Genomic DNA, 16,763 nt, shown 5'->3' with positions numbered 1-16,763 from the left:
GACTTGCTATTTCCATAGTCCCAGATGGGTTTCATTATACCCTAAATTTGTTATGCAATATACAATTAGTAAGATTTCCATTAGCAGATGTTCTAGATCTCAGGATTGGGAGAATAGTAAGTCAAATTTTTAGCATTAAATAGATCAGTCTAGTTAAAGGGCTAGAATTACAAAACCTCACCACCTTCCACACCAATATCACCAGTATTTTCTTAATCCTTATACTTGCTGCTTATTCATCGTGATACTTATTCTCATCTATCCCCACAATAAAATATTACACACATATATACTTGATTATTGACTGCACATAGCCGCCTAACTTTCATGAAATTTAATATGAAGTTGAAAATCAGAACTGATATTCAGTTTCCCCTAAATTAAGTGTTCAATAAACCCAAACAAATAGTTTCCTCTGATGAAACTATGCTATCAGACCTTCCACTAATTATTGAGAGACGGTAACAAAATCTATATTGCTTAAAAGATGCAGTCTTCAATAGTTTTAATTTGGGCATCATCAGAAGGAGGAATACCACTTTATTCTGTTTTTATTTTTCAGATAACTTGGGGAAATAACCATATTCATCCATATGGAATTTCATAACCTAATTTCTTTTTTATATGATGCAAGTGAAACATGAAACATTTATGTAACATTAAATGGATATGCCATTGAAGCCATATACAAATAAAGAAGATGAAGTATTTTTATAGTACACTATGGAAAAATTTTACTTAAAATTGGGTTCTAAAATTAAATTCTGCAATGACCTAGCAAATCACTTCTGTATAGCCATGGCACCGTAGTCATTTATAGACAGAATTACTGGTAAGTTTTAAAACTTTTGCAACTTTCGTTATTACTTGCCCATGTAATTTGAATACTATTTTACATATACTATCTTTCCTAGCCATATAAGTTTGTAAGTTTGTTTCAAGGCTCATCAGGTCAAACTCTGAAAGTGGTCCATTGATGATGGGAAAACACATTTAAAACAAATAATCCAAGTTAGGTATGGAGACAAAAGGCCCTCAAATTTGTTGGTAAACAATCCTCTATGGTCTTTTGTGTTTCTGTATGTCTTTGTGAGTAGAGTCAGTGCCTGGCTTTGGTTTTGGTATTAACTATCATTTCAAAGGAGTGGCGGCTGCACAGGCGCAGGAGGGCCGAGAGGAGCTACTCCATGTTCAAGGTCAGGAGGGGTGGCCATGAGGCGATACCCCTCGTTCAAGGTAAGGAGCAGCAGCTGCACTCTGCTGGAGTGGTTGTGAAGAGACACCCCACGTCCAAGGTAAGAGAAACCCAAGTAAGACGGTAGCAGTTGCAAGAGGACATCAGAGGGCAGACACACTGAAACCATAATCACAGATAGTCAATCTGATCACACGGACCACAGCCTTGTCTAACTCAATGAAACTAGGCCATACCATGTGGGGCCACCGAAGACTGGCGGGTCATGGTGGAGAGATCTGAAAGAATGTGGTCCACTGGAGAAGGGAATGGCAAACCACTTCAGCATTCTTGCCTTGAGAACCCCATGAACAGTATGAAAAGGCAAAATAATAGGATACTGAAAGAGGAACTCCCCAGGTCGATAGGTCCCAATGTGCTACTGGAGATCAGTGGAGAAATAACTCCAGAGAGTATGAAGGGATGGAGCCAAAGCAAAAACAATACCCAGTTGTGGATGTGACTGGTGATAGAAGCAAGGTCTGATGCTGTAAAGGAGCAATATTGCATAGGAACCTGGAATGTCAGGTCCGTGAATCAAGGAAAATTGGAAGTGATCAAACAGGAGATGGCAAGAGTGAACGTTGACATTCTAGGAATCAGCAAACTAAAATGGACTGGAAAGGATGAATTTAACTCAGATGACCATTATATCTACTACTGTGGGCAGGAATCCCTTAGAAGAAGTGAAGTAACCATCATGGTAAACAAAAGAGTCCAAAATGCAGTACTTGGATGCAATCTCAAAAATGACAGAATGATCTCTGTACATTCCCAAGGCAAACCATTCAGTATCACAGTAATCCAAGCCTATGCCCCAACCAGTAATGCTGAAGAAGCTGAAGTTGAACGATTCTATGAAGACCTACAAGACCTTTTAGAACTAACACCCAAAAAAGATGTCCTTTTCATTATAGGAGACTGGAATGCAAAAGTAGGAAGTCAAGAAACAAATTTGCCTGGAGTAACAGGAAAATTTGGCCTTGGAGTACGGAATGAAGCATGGCAAAGGCTAATAGAGTTTTGCCAAGAGAACACACTGGTCATAGCAAACACTCGCTTTCAACAACACAAGAGAATACTCTACACATGGACATCACCAGATGGTCAACATTGAAATAAGACTGATTATATTCTTTGCAGCCAAAGATGGAGAAGCTCTATACAGTCAGCAAAAACAAGACAGGGAGCTGACTGTTGTTCAGATCATGAACTCCTTATTGTGAAATTCAGACTTAAAATGAAGAAAGTAGGGAAAATCACTAGACCATTCAGGTGTGACCTAAATCAAATCCCTTAAGATTATACAGTGGAAGTGAGAAATAGATTTAAGGGACAAGATCTGATAGAGTGCCTGATGAACTATGGATGGAGGTTCATGACATTGTACAGGAGACACGGTTCAAGACCATCCCCTTTGAAAAGAAATGCAAAAAGGCAAAATGGCTGTCTGGGGAGGCCTTACAAATAGCTCTGAAAAGAAGAGAAGCAAAAAGCAAAGAAGAAAAGGAAAGATTTAAGCATCTGAATGCAAAGTTCCAAATAAGAGCAAAGAAAGATAAAAAAGCCTTCCTCACCAATCAATGCAAAGAAATGGAGGAAAAGAACAGAATGGGAAAGACTAGAGATCTCTTCAAGAAAATTAGAGATACCAAGGGAAAATTTCTTGCAAAGATGGGCTCAATCAAGGACAGAAATGGTATGGACCTAATAGAAGCAGAAGATACTAAGAAGAGGTGGGTAGAATGCACAGAAGAACTGTGCAAAAAAAGATCTTCATAACCCAGATAATCATGATGCTGTGATCACTCACCTAGAACCAGACATCCTGGAATGTGAAGTCAAGTGGGCCTTAGGGAGTATCACTACGAACAAAGCTAGTGGAGGTGATGGAGTTCCAGTTGAGCTATTTCAAACCCTAAAAGATGATGCTGTGAAAGTGCTGCACTCAATATGCCAGCAAATTTGGAAAACTCAGCAGTGGCCACAGGACTGGAAAAGGTCAGTTTTCATTCCAATCCCAAAGAAAGGCAATGCCAAAGAATTCTCAGACTACTGCACAATTGCACTAATCTTACAGGCTAGTAAAGTAATTCTCAAAATTCTATAAGCCAGACTTCAGAAATATGTGAATAGTGACTTCCAGATGTTCAAGCTGGTTTTAGAAAAGGCAGAGGAACCATAGATCAAATTTCCAACATCTGTTGCATCATGGAAAAATCAAGAGAGTTCCAGAAAAACATCTATTTCTGATTTATTGACTATGCCTAAGCCTTTGACTGTGTGGATCACAATAAACTGTGGAAAATTCTGAAAGAGATGGGAATACCAGATCACCTGACCTGCCTCTTGAGAAACCTATATGCAGGTCAAAGAGCAACGGTTAGAACTGGACGTGGAACAACACACTGGTTCCAAATAGGAAAAGGGTACGTCAAGGCTGTATATTGTCATCCTGCTTATTTAACTTATATGCAGAGAACATCATGAGAAACGCTGGACTGGAAGAAGCACAGCCTGGAATCAAGGTTGCCAGGAGAAATATTAATAACCTCAGATATGCAGATGACACCACCCTTATGGCAGAAAGTGAAGAGGAACTAAAAAGCCTCTTGATGAAAGTGAAAGAGGAGAGTGAAAAGTTTGGCTCAAAGCTCAACATTCAGAAAACTAAGATCATGACATCTGGTCCCATCACTTCGTGGGAAGTAGATGAGGAAACAGTGTAAGCAGTGTCAGACTTTATTTTGGGGGGTTCCAAAATCACTGCAGATGGTGAATGCAGCCATGAAATTAAAAGATGCTTACTCCTTGGAAGCCAAGTTATGACCAACCTAGATAACATGTTAGAATGCAGAGACATTACATTTCCTACAAAGGTCCGTCAAGACTATGGTTTTTCCAGTGATCATGTATGGATGTGAGAGTTGGACTGTGAAAAAAGCTGAGCTCTGAAGATTTGACGCTTTTGAACTGTGGTGTTGGAGAAGACTCTCGAGAGTCCGTTGGACTACAAGGAGATCCAACCAGTCTATTCTAAAGGAGACCAGTCCTAGATATTCACTAGAAGTACTGATGCTGAAGCTGAAACTCCAATACTTTGGCCACCTCATGTGAAGAGTTGACTCTTTGGCAAAAACTCTGATGCTGGGAGGGATTGGGGGCAGGAGGAGAAGGGGATGACAGAGGATGAGATGGCTGGATGGCATCACCAACTCCATAGACATGAGTTTGAGTAAATCCAGGAGTTGGTGATAGACAGGGAGGGCTGGCATGCTGCATTTCATGGGGTTGCAAAGAGTTGGACATGACTAAGTGACTGAACTGTACAGACTGATCATTTCTAAAATGTGATCACAGTGAACAACCTTGATAGATAGTTATACTGTTCCCCAACAGAGCAAGCAGCTGGTTTATTTATTATCAAAACAAATAAAGATAATTTCTCTTTTGAAGGAAGATTCAGACAGGCTAACAGCCCATCAGTACATGGGAAATAGATGGGGAAACACTGAAAACAATGGCTGACTTTATTTTTCTGGGCTCCAAAATCACTGCAGATGGTGATTGCAGCCATGAAATTAAAAGATGCTTACTCCTTGGAAGAAAAGTTATGACTAACTTAGAGAGCATATTGAAGAACAGAGAGATTACTTTGCCAACAAAGGTCCGTCTAGTCAAGGCTATGGTTTTTCCAGTGGTCATGTATGGATGCAAGAATTGGACTGTGAAGAAAGCTGAGCGCTGAAGAATTTATGCTTTTGAGCTGTGGTGTTGGAGAAGATTCTTGAGAGTCCCTTGGATTGCAAGGAGATCCAACAAGTCCATTCTAAAGGAGATCAGCCCTGGGTATTCTTTGGAAGGCATGATGGTAGAGCTGAAACTCCAGTACTTTGGCCACCTCGTGTGAAGAGCTGACTCAATGGAAATGACTCTGATGCTGGAAGGGATTGCAGGCACGAAGAAAAGGGGAAAACAGAGGATGAGATGGCTGGATGGCATCACCGACTCGATGGACGTGAGTTTGAGTGAACTCTGCGAGATGGTGATGGACAGGGAGGCCTGGTGTGCTGCGACTCATGGGATCGTAAAGAGTCAGACACGACTGAGCGACTGAACTGAACTGGATAGCCTATGATGATTACTATATGTGTCAACTTGCCTGGGCCACAGGGTGCCTAGCTATTTGGTCACAACTATTCCAGACGTGTCTGTGAGGGTGCTTATGGGTGAGATTTCATTTTAGTCAGCATGTTGCCCTCCTTAATGTCTATTACCTTTATTCAATCAGTTGAAGGCCTGGTTAGGATAAAAATACAGCTTTTTCTGCAAGGAAGAACAAATTCCCCCTGCTTGAAAGCCTTCAAACTGAGGCCTTGTTTTTATTTGCCTGCCTTTGACTTAAACTGAAACCTTGGGTTTTATTGGGTCTTGAGCCTGGCAGCCTTCAGAGTGGAACTATAACACTGGCTCTCCTGGTTCCACAGCTTGCCTCCATAGTCATGTGAGTCAGTTCATTATGATAAATCACAAATCTGTCTCTCAGAAACAATGAGAAATATATATACATATATGTGTGTGTGTTTGTATGCAAATAAACATATACATATTTATTTTATTATAAATAAAATATTTATTATATATAAATATATAGTAATATATATGTATGTGTGTGTATATATATATATATTTCTTATATATATATTTCTCCAGAATGCCCTGAAAAATACATAGCTCATTGTAATCATTTTCCCTAAATTTGGGATTTCTCTCCTGAAATTCTCTTCAGTGTACTGTACAGGTATCCTGTGATACTTTTCATGTCTCCATCAGAGAAAAAGAACTTAAAGAACTAGTAAGAATGCTGATACTGTATCTACTGCTCCTGCAGCACATAATAAAGTTATTTGTGTCTGACCTAGGAGAACCATGTCCTCTGGTAGCCTTCATGGTATTGTAGAAAGTTAACTTGCTAGTTTTTGGGTATGGAAAATGATTCTTTCATAACTCTTGACAAAATTCTAGTTAGAATGTTGCCTTCATAATATTAAGAAAAATAATACAGTACCCATTTCCAAGTTTATGTACATATATATATATATATGCATCATTGCTATTTTGCAACCAAGAGTTTTACATTTAAATGCGTTGATTTTATCTTGTGTATCATATCTATAACTTACATTGCAATGATCACGCAAACTATATTGACAGCAAAAGAGAAATACACTTATAACTCCATTTTTCATTGGCCAGTATATCAATTTGATAAAATTTGTCCTCTCGGCTATTTTTTAATTAATTAATTATATTTCACTCTATGTACAAGGCTCTCTGAATACAAGGGACATAAGACTATAAAGGTCATAATAGTTCCTGCTTTCATACCTGACACAGCTGCGGTGAGCGAAAGGCAACAGGGAATTAGGGAATCGAAAATATGGTAGTGTTTTAACTCTATTTAGTAGCAATCTTAGAAGAAATGGCCAAGATACTTGGTAATGGGGATCCTTTTTTAAACTTTATTTTAATATAAGTTTTTGGCAGTTTTAGATTTACCTAATTATTGTAAATATAGTATAGATAGTTCCTGCATAATCAACACCCAGTTATTCCTCTTATAAACATTTAAATAATTATGGTAAATTTCCATAATTAATGAAACAACGCTGCTGCTACTGCTGCTAAGTCACTTCAGTCGTGTCCGACTCTGGGTGACCCCATAGACGGCAGCCCACCAGGCTCCCCCGTCCCTGGGATTCTCCAGGCAAGAACACTGGAGTGGGTTGCCGTTGCCATTCCCTTCTCCAATGCATGAAAGTGAAAAGTGAAAGTGAAGTTACTCAGTTGTGTCTGACTCTTCGTGACCCCATGGGCTGCCTACCAGGCTCCTCCGTCCACGGGATTTTCCAGGCAAGAGTACTGGAGTGGGTTGCCATTTCCTTCTCCAATGCATGAAAGTGAAAAGTGAAAGTGAAGTCGCTCAGTTGTTCGCAACTCCATGGACTGCAGCCTACCAAGCTCCTCCTGGGATTTCCCAGGCAGGAGTACTGGAGTGGGGTGCCACTGCCTTCTCCGAATGAAACAATATTACAGCTAAAATATATAGTCTGTTCAAATTTCCTCAACTTTTTCTTCTTCTTCTTGTTGCTGCTCTAGGATTCTATCCAGGATACCACATCACATTATATTTAATAGCCATGTGTTCTTAGTCTCCTCTTGTTTGTGAAAATTTCTCAGACTTCCTTGGTTTTGATAACCTGGATGACTAGTAGATTCAGTTCAGTTCAGTTCAGTCACCCAGTTGTGTCTAACTCTTTGAGGCCCCATGAACTGCAGCACGCCAGGCCTCCCTGTCCATCACTCACTTCCGGAGTCTACCCAAACCCTTGTCCATTGAGTTAGTGATGCCATCCAACCATCTCATCCTCTGTCGTCCCCTTCTCCTCCTGCCCTCAATCTTTCCCAGCATCTGGGTCTTTTTAAATGAGTCACTCTACACATCAGGTTGCCAAAGTCTTGGACTTTCAGCTTCAACATCAGTCCTTCCAGTGAACACCCAGGCCTGATCTCCTTTAGGATAGACTGGTTGGATCTCCTTGCAGTCTAAGGGACTCTCAAGAGATTTCTCCAATACAACAGTTCAAAACCATCAATTCTTCAGGGCTCAGCTTTCTTTAGAGTCCAACTCTCACATCCATACATGAACATTGGAAAAACCAAAGCCTTGACTAGATGGACCTTTGTTGAAAAAGTAATGTCTTTGATTTTTAATATGCTGTCTGAGTTGGTCATAACTTTCCTTCCAAGGAGTAAGCATTTTTAATTTCATGGATACAATCACCATCTGCAGTGATTTTGGAGCCCAGAAAAATAAAGTCAGCCACTGTTTCTGCTGTTTCCCCATCTATTTCCCATGAAGTGATGGGACCAGATGCCATGATCTTAGTTTTCTGAATGCTGAGCTTTAAGCCAGTTTTTTCACTCTCCTATTTTAGTTTCATCAAGAGGCCCTTTAGTTCTTCTTCACTTTCTGCCATAAGGGTGGTGTCATCTGCAGATCTGACGTTATTGATACTTCTCCCGCCAATCTTGATTCCAGCTTGTGCTTCATCCAGCCCAGAGTTTCTCCATGATGTACTCTGCATATAAGTTAACTAAGCAGGGTGACAATATACTTACTCCTTTTCCTTTTTGGAACCAGTCTGTTGTTCCATGTCCAGTTCTAACTGTTGCTTCCTGACCTGCATACAGGTTTCTCAAGAGGCAGGTCAGGTGGTCTGATATGCCCATCTCTTTCAGAATTTTCCACAGTTTACTGTGGTCCAGACAGCCAAAGGCTTTGATTAGTAGATTACTGATAAAATATTCCCAAACTGGAACTTGTCTATATAAAGTTAATCATGAGTAAAACATAGAAAAGTCCCAATTTGAGGATATTTTATCAATAATCTACTAGTCATACAGATTATCAAAACCAAGAAAAGTCCATAGCTGCAGGAGACACAGGTTTGTTCCTGGGTGGGGAAGATTCCCTGAAGAAAATGATGGCAACGCACTTCAGTATTCTTGCCTGGAGAATCCCATGGACAGAGGAGCCTGGCGGGCTACAGTCTTTTGGGTCAAAAAGGAACACAATTGAATCAACCTGGCACACACACATGTCACAAGTGTATTAATGTCTCCTTGAAGATATCAGGTTCTAAACATTGGAACCTGTAAATGTTATCTTATAAAGAAACATGACTATGTAAGGATCTCGACGTGGAGATTATCCTGAATATCTTTTATTGACAAGAAAATCTCAAAAAATGCATTAACAAATAGAATGATTAGGTTTTGAATAATATCCAGAGTGAGCTAATTTATTTTTAAAAAGTAGATGCTTATAATATTTAAGCAAAATAGAGATGATAAATATAAAATACATGAGAGTGAGTGGGAAGAAAAGGAGAGGAATTGGAATATAAATTGAGTTTGTATTCAGGAAAACATTTTATGTATATATAAATATCTTTCAGAAAGACACTCATAATAAATAGTGAAACAGAATGAAAATTTTTGTTGTGATATGTGCTGTGTGCTGCCATTTCCTACTCCAGGGGATCTTGCCTACCCAGAGATCAAACCCATGTCTCCTGCATTGCTGGTATATTCTTTACTACTGAGTCACCTGGGAAGCCCTTATTGCGATAAGGGGAAGCTCTTATGAGGCAATTATTGCTCTACAAGTTTGGGAGACGTCGATAAAGAAATAAGGAAAATAAAGGTTTTTGGAAACAGATCTTTAATTAATTTATGATTTCTTCTTTTTCACGGCAACTTTTCTATAAGTGTTTGTCCATCGTTTTTCTATCTCTTACTACAGAATTAGTTAAAAATAAAAGATGCCAACTTCAAACTAGTTATTCAATATGATGAACTGTGTTGGGAGACTGGGTATAATGATTACCTATGTGTGCTATTTTTGTCATTTTTCATTAATCTAAATAAAACAAACAAAAAAAAGAAAAGAAATAAAACAAGACTTGCTATATTTTATTTTTATTCGAGATGATCCTTCTTTTTACCCTGTTTATAGGTCAGCTTTCCAAGTTTGCGATGACAAGAATCAGAAATCTTTCTCATTGACACATCATGCACCTGATAAAATTCATTGGAAACTAATGATCCTTAATTTTAATGAGTGGCTTTTTATTTTTCATGGACCACCCATAAATCATAAATTAAGAGCTACAAGGTAACATATGAAAGAAGCACTCCATTTAACTTGTGAAACCTGAATTGAATAAAAAATATCTCCTTGGAAAAAAAACATGCTGCAACAACACTATAAAACTGCATTTTTGAGTAGACATATTCACTTAAATGTACCATGAATCAAATTTTCTCATGCAACCAAAAATGAATGAAAAATTGACTGATTGATGAGTGGAAGGAGGGGAGAGTTAATGTAACTAAATGATGATTTTAATTGATCTGTTTAGCAAGTTCATTCAAGCTAAAATCTCACATCTGTCGAGAGACACAACAGATTATTTAATGTCTATTGCTTAAAACAATTATGTATGAAATATTACTAAATAGTATGTTTTTATTAAAAATTTTTCAGAGTGAGCTGTGCATATCTGCCTTGTATGTGTGTGCTCAGATGCTTAGTCCTGTCTCTCCGTGACCCCATGGAGCCCACCAGTCTCCTCTGTCCATGAAATTAGGAGGTGGATTTTTTTACCACTGCACCATCTGGGAAGTCCTACATATCAACCTGCTGCTGCTGCTAAGTCGCTTCAGTCGCGTTGGACTCTGTGCGACCCCATAGACGGCAGCCCACCAGGCTCCCCCGTCCCTGGGATTCTCCAGGCAAGAACACTGGAGTGGGTTGCCATTTCCTTCTCCAATGCATGAAAGTGAAAAGTGAAAGTGAAGTCGCTCAGTCATGTCCAACCCTTAGCGTAGATATGACATAATATTTACCTTTTTCATAAAAATATTTTATGTTCCTTTTATATCACCAAACTACCTTCTACAAAAGAGTGGAATGTGTCTCTACTTTGACTAAAAGCATTATTACCCATTCGACCTTGTCTGTCTAGTATTGTACTTTTAGAAAAAAATATATATATATATTCCTATATAAAAATAATAATATATACATGGCTTATTACTTGATTATTTCATAAAAGGGATTTTCAAATTTACTTAATTCAAAACCACTCTCAGTCTGAAAATGAGTGAACGAAACTCAAGCAAACTAAATTATTTTCTCAGGCTTCTTATTCACAGAGCTAACATGTACATAGAATGAATTCCAAGTCTAATCTTCCTTTCTCACGCTCATTTTTCTTCACTGGATCAAAAATATTTACTGAGTGGATTCTATGTGCCAGGGACAGTCACTGCTGTGGGGACACACAGAAAACAAGTCACGTGTTCATTATTATTATATTCTGTGGGAGGTAAAGAAATGATCAATAAGTCAATTATTTCACAATGTGTCAAAATTTGAGGAAAAGTTAGTTACACTAATGTGAAAGAAGATAATGGGGAGCCTGGGTGGAGGCACCATCTTTACAATGGGAGTCAGGAGAAGGCTCTCATGAACATATGAGTTGAGATCAAATGCAGAAAAACAGCCACCCTTGTGAAGATTCTGGAATGGTTCATGCATACACAGGTAATACAAACAAACCTGTTCCAGGAACACAAATTGAGTGACTGTAATTAGAGTATAGTGAGCAGGTGTGTGCAGGGAAAAGAATCTGATCATGAAACCTCTGTATACCTCCCCAGGGAGTATGGGCCTCATTGAAGTAGTCACATTTCAGAAATGACTATAAGATGATAAAAGTGAAAAACAGGAGGAACAATTATATAGCTATTATTTTTACTCTCATGAGACAATAAACTGCTCTTTTAGAAATGGAAACGACTGTAAAATATAAAGACTACAGAATAGATAAAAATAAGACTATTGTATTAGAAAAAAAAATGATTGTTTCCAAGTATCTTAAGCTGAAAGTTGAAAGTCGCTCAGTTGTGTCTGACTCTTTGTGACCCCATGGACTATATAGTCCATGAATTTCTCCAGCCAGAATATTGGAGTGGGTAGACTTTCCCTTCTCCAGGGGAAACTTCCCAACCCAGGGACTGAACTCAAGTCTCCCACATTGCAGGCAGATTCTTTACCAGCTGAACCATGAGGGAAGCTGAATGTTACTAAGATTAAATATTATGCTTTGGGTATCTCTGAACAAGATGCGGCAAGTAAATAAAGGAAAGCATTTATTACAGTTTATAAAACAGGAAAATACTCCATACTGGTATTTAATTAATGAAGAGGATATGTATGCTCAGAACATGTTTCTGTCTATCATAATTCATTGTTAAAATTCAAGCTATATTTCAGGTATCATAAATATAGTTTTGTATTATTACTTATTTTGCAAACATAACTTTTATCTTTAGAATACTAAACAGGTAACACTGTTTTGGGCTTCCCGAGTAGGCCACCTGCAATGAAGATGACACTGGTTTGATTCCTGAGACGGGAAGTTCCCTTGGGGAAGGGATTGGCTAACCACCTCAGTATTCTTGGGCTTCCTTGGAGACTCAGATGGTAAAGAATCTGCCTGCAATGTGGGAGACATGGGTTCTGTCCCTGGGTTGGGAAGATCCCCTGGAGGAGGGCATGGCAACCCACTGCAGGATTCTTGCCTGGAGAATCCCCATGGACAGAGGAGCCTGGTGGGGCTCTTGGTCCATGGGGTTGCAAAGAGTCAGACACGACTAAATGACTAAGCACAGAACAGCATTGTGATACGTTACAGAGATGTTGTTACATAGTCTTTGCAAAATGCAACTTTGCAAAATGCAACTTTACAAAATGCAGGTTATTAGAATGGCTGCTGCTGCTGCTGCTGCTAAGTCATTTCAGTTGCGTCCGACTCTGTGCAACCCCACAGACGGCAGCCCACCAGGCTCCCCCGTCCCTGGGATTCTCCAAGGAAGAACACTGGAGTGGGGTGCCATTTCCTTCTCCAATGCATGAAAGTGAAAAGTGAAAGTGAAGTCGCTCAGTCATGTTCGACTCTGTGCGACACCATGGACTTCAGCCCACCAGGCTCCTCCATTCATGGGATTTTCCAGGCAAGAGTACTGGAGTGGGTTTCCATTGCCTTCTCCATTAGAATGGCTAACCTTCGATATATATATATAAAATTTACTTCTGGCATCATGGACCATTATGAGTTATGTATTTATGTATCATGGTTACTATACTGCCCTTCATTAATGTAATGATTACAACACTTATGAATTACTTGGTGTTTATAGGTACACATATGAAAATTATTGAGACTTGGTCTCTTTGTATGTGTTTTAAATAAAGTATGAGCATAAACATCCTATGGGTCATAATTTTGCCACATAATATAGTTTAGTACACTTTTAAATTTTGTTGAAAATGCTGAAACACAATTCATGAAAAATAGAGAATTTATTGGTTCACATGAATTACTTTTAAATCCATCTCATTTTTAAACATATTATTTGCCCTGCTCTTAATTTAAAATTTTACAGGTTATGGTGTACATTATGTTGTAAAATTTCAAAGTTTCAAATAATAACCAAAGCAGAAATTGGTTTTTAATTTTGGAAAATAAATCCAGTTATGAACACTTACTACTTAAGAATAAGTTTAATGTTTATTTCTAATAATATATATTATATTGAAAGCAACTGGTTAAATCTATGTTCATTTTTCTTAATTAATAATATTGGCTACACAGATTTTTCAGCTACTCTAAAAGCTTTCATCTATTATAGGTGCAGAAACCCAGAGTTCTAAATTTCATGTATTCCATCTATTTAAAGGTCAAAATAAAATCTAATTAATAGTCTCACAAATTCTTCCAAGGGTCACCAGAAATTTAACCCATAATTTTTCTCCATTCAGCTACATTTAGAAAAGTGGTTCCAAAGTGGAGGTTGCTGATTTCTTCTAATATGGCCTCAACTAAATTATTATATAATATATATCACAAACTAACATATTTAATATAAAATATCACTTTACATTCTTAAAACTCATTCAAAATTTAATCTTTTAAAAACCATATCAGTGGGTGTGGAGGAGAGAACTAGTTAGATAGCAAGAATCATGTCACCAAATCAGGATTTCTGAATGTATTAGTTCTACCATATGTAGACATACTCTGATTATCAGAATCAAATTGAAAGAGTAACTTTTCATGACAATAAATGCAGCACAAAAAAATGTTGCCTTTCTTGTATTGTAAGTAAGAATTATAGTACCTTTTCCTTTTATTTCTATATCTGCTGCTAAGTACTCGTCTACAACAAGGGAATTTTGAATTGATTTGGGACTTTCTCTGCAGTGAATAAGTTAGGTCAGTTTTAGAAAAATAACAATAGTAAACAGAATGTCTCTCCTTGGTGAAATCATCTAAGTGGTGTGTTTCTGTGCTTCTGCTTCATTCAATGTGAAGGTTATAAAGGACTTGTCAGCTTATATCTAGCCATGAAAAATTACTTTCTTCCTTAAGTATCAGTTTGTGACAAATAAACTAAGCAAATCATTTCCCATTGAAACGTGTTTGAGAGTGATCCTATAGTTATTCAGATAAGGACGTGACAACCCATTCCAGTATTCTTGCCTGGAAAATCCAATGGACAGAGGAGCCTGGTGGGCTACCATTCATAGGGTCACAGAGTCAGACACAACTGAAGACTTAACATGCCCGCACACTATAGTTACTCTCACTGCACATAAATAGACTTGCCATTTTTATTCGCTTAAATCCTAGAGTACCTCCATATTATCAGTGATCTCCAGGAGCAAAGTCTTTCATGATTATCTGATCTTCATGTTAACTTAGCCTACCTCATGATGTATCACTTTCTATTAAAGTGGTAGGACATATACCTCCAAAACTGCATTTTTATATTTATAGTAATAACAACCATCTATGAAATCTCTTCATCTATCCACATGGTAATGTGGAAAATCCTCATTTATCATTTATATTTTCCCTCTCCTCTTGTTTCAAATTGATTTTTAAAAGCTCACATGTAATGGAGAATGCTGTTCAGTCATTTTATTTCAGGGTGACTCTGATTAGGCGTACTATTTTCAAATTTATACTGAACAGTAGTTAATTATAATATGGAGGTTCATTAAACTTGCATCAGTTCAAATCACAGATGCAATTTAAAAGAGCAAATATTTTCTCCAGAAATTTAGATGAGGTTTTATTTTGTTGCAAGGTGAGAAAATCAATGGGATGGGATTGATATTTTGCATCTGAAGCTCTAATTCTATAATGTATTTACTCTCAAAGTAATTATCACTACTAACACCTGCAATAAGTGTAAGGTTGTACTGAAATAAAATGTGTCCTTTAACAGAGACAACAAGAGAATAACTAGTCATTGACAATAGAAGAGAGGTTCTGTGAAAGGGCAAAACCTTTGAGAAAGAGATAAAATGGATTATAGGTGCTGAACAAAGAACAACCAAAAAGGCTACAACAAATTCTAATATATGGAAAAATGACTGAAACATGGAAATCAAGATAGATAACATAAATGTCTTCATGAAGAGAAAAAAAGTTATTCAGGATGTGGCTTCTATCTAATTAAATAAAATCGTGTCATGTTGAAGGATATGGTATCCCTATGGCTTAAAAAAAAACCTTTTATGATTATGTTTATAATATCAATATAGGAACATTTAATGTTAATATTTCTGTGTACTTTACTCACATTATTAAATAAAACTACAGAAGGAAAGTTAAATCTGTAAATTACACACAAGAGACATACAGCTGACAGGGTGCTAAAGAAAGTAGTTTTAGCATATTTTTTAATGTATGTATCTAAACATTGTCATTCTTTTCTACTAGTGTAAGGTTATCATAATGTTACATGTAAAGAATGGAAAGTCATTCCTGTTTAATGATAAGGCAGATTATTTTTTCTCAGTTAAGTTCATAAGTAATAATTTTTCAGTAATATAGTAACATTTAATACCTTTCAAATATATAGTTAATGATATAAAAGTATAAGATTGATAACTGGAATTCATGTCATTTATGTTTCCTCTGAAGAGTCTTAGTATGACTTTATTTAGAAGGCTAAAGCAGTTATTTTAATAGGCTTCATATTTATATTTTACCATTATTTTCCATTTACCGTTACATTTTACCACTGTTTTACCATGTAAACTATTGTTTCCATGTCATGTTTATTTAGAGCAGACTTTCAAAAGAGATGTCGTAAAAAACCTCATTAGAATTACAATAATATTTCAAAATATATTTATATTTGATTATAATAGCAAAGAATTGCATTTTTAAGTAATTTCTATTATTCAGATAATTAGCTTAATTTTAGGGAAAAATAGAAATATCTCAGTGAAGAAAATATCATCCATAAACCTATTAACTTCACAATTTTAAACTTCTCTGTATAATCCTATGGACATTTATTGATGTGCTACAGTCCATGGGGTCATGAAGAGCTGGGCATGGCTTAGCTACTGTGTATGTGTGAGTGTGTGTGAAGTCGCTCAGTCGTGTCCGACTCTTTGCGACCCCATGGACTGTAGCCTACCAGGCTCCTCCCTCCATGGGATTCTCCAGGCAAGAGTGCTGGAGTGGGTTGCCATTTCCTTCTCCAGGGGATCTTCCCAACCCAGGGATCAAACCTGGGTCTCCTGCATTCCAGGCAGACGCTTTACCCTCTGAGCCACCAGGGAAGCCCAATGGGGTTATGAAGAGCTGGACATGGCTTAGCTACTGAACAACAAAAAATATAATTATTGTACTGGTTATCTATTGAAATATAATAAATCACTCAAACTTAAAATCACCAAACTTAGAAGTTGTGGCTTGAAACAACTGTATATTATCTCACAGTATCTGTGGGTCAGGAATCCAGGAAGAGCTATGCTGGGTGTTTGAGGTTCAGAATCTCCAAGGAAGATGCTACGTAGGTATCAAGTGGTACT

General features: G+C 37.5%; 1 non-coding gene across 1 annotated transcript; it reads right to left on the bottom strand.

The window, feature by feature from the left end:
- Nucleotides 1-16,439: 16,439 nt before the first annotated feature.
- TRNAS-GGA (transfer RNA serine (anticodon GGA)) lies at nt 16,440-16,511 on the bottom strand. Its single transcript has one exon. It is a non-coding gene; the product is annotated as a tRNA-Ser (tRNA).
- Nucleotides 16,512-16,763: the final 252 nt, after the last annotated feature.

This window comes from Ovis canadensis, chromosome 16 (genome assembly GCF_042477335.2).
Source record: "Ovis canadensis isolate MfBH-ARS-UI-01 breed Bighorn chromosome 16, ARS-UI_OviCan_v2, whole genome shotgun sequence".
NCBI lineage: Eukaryota > Metazoa > Chordata > Mammalia > Artiodactyla > Bovidae > Ovis > Ovis canadensis.
This window is presented reverse-complemented; position numbering and strand designations above follow the sequence as displayed.